Below are 915 nucleotides of genomic sequence, written 5' to 3'. Positions count from 1 at the left end.
GAAGCTCCAGGCAGGGTGACCAGATATGATGCTCCCTCACTGCTGCCTCCGGGGTCTGAGGCTGGTGAGGACTTTGGTCTGAAGGTTGCAGCCTCAGGTTGGCATAGGAAAGAGTCCCAGGCCCTGCCAAACACCCAGGTGAGGACACAGAGGGAGGAATGTAGGGACCTCCCAGCCCAGATAGTGAGGACCCAACTACTCCCCACGCCTGTCGTTGGCCCTGGGAGGACCCAGTCAGGCCTGGCTGGATGTGGTGGCCTCTGACCTGAGCCTGGGGAGGGTGTCAGGGAGGAAATGACTTTGCTCTGAGGGGAGTAGCCTTACTTCAGCTGACGGACAAGTCCCAGGTTTTTAGAAGTCGAGGTAGGTGCTCCTAGTGAAGACTAAATGTACCTACCCACCTCAGAAAAGACACGACAGTGTCCAGCATCCCTGTTCACAACCCCTAGGGGAACCAGGTAGGGGCAGCAGGGTGTGGCACGCTGTCAACTGCACCATGGTGGGGAAAGGGTGTCCTCAAGCACGTGAGAGCTTGGCCTGAGCTAAGGGAGGTGATGTCAGGTCAGCAGAGGGTTGGTCTAGGCCCTGTCAGGATTACAGNCTTTGAAATGGGGAAGAGGTGAGGGCCTTGTTTTGCGAGTAGGGGGCCGAGGCTCTTCCAGTTAGGGAGGTGAGAACACAGAGAGAACACAGAGGGGGCATTAGAATCCAGAACGAGGGGACGCCACAGAAGCCTGCCCCTGTTATCAGCCGTGGGGGGACTAGGACACGTGTCCTGGCTTCCACATCCAGGTCTGAGAGAGAGAAGGGGCCTGGTATAAGGAGCACGACCTCAGGTAAGCAGAGGGAGGGGCCCAGGACCTACCTGGAGGCAACGGAAGGATCCAGGCGACCAAGGACCCCAGGTAAAATGGG

Source organism: Galeopterus variegatus, unplaced genomic scaffold (genome assembly GCF_000696425.1).
Source record: "Galeopterus variegatus unplaced genomic scaffold, G_variegatus-3.0.2 Scaffold12727, whole genome shotgun sequence".
In the NCBI taxonomy this organism is placed as follows: domain Eukaryota; kingdom Metazoa; phylum Chordata; class Mammalia; order Dermoptera; family Cynocephalidae; genus Galeopterus; species Galeopterus variegatus.
The sequence above is the reverse complement of the archived record's forward strand: the minus strand, read 5'-3'. Positions refer to the sequence as shown.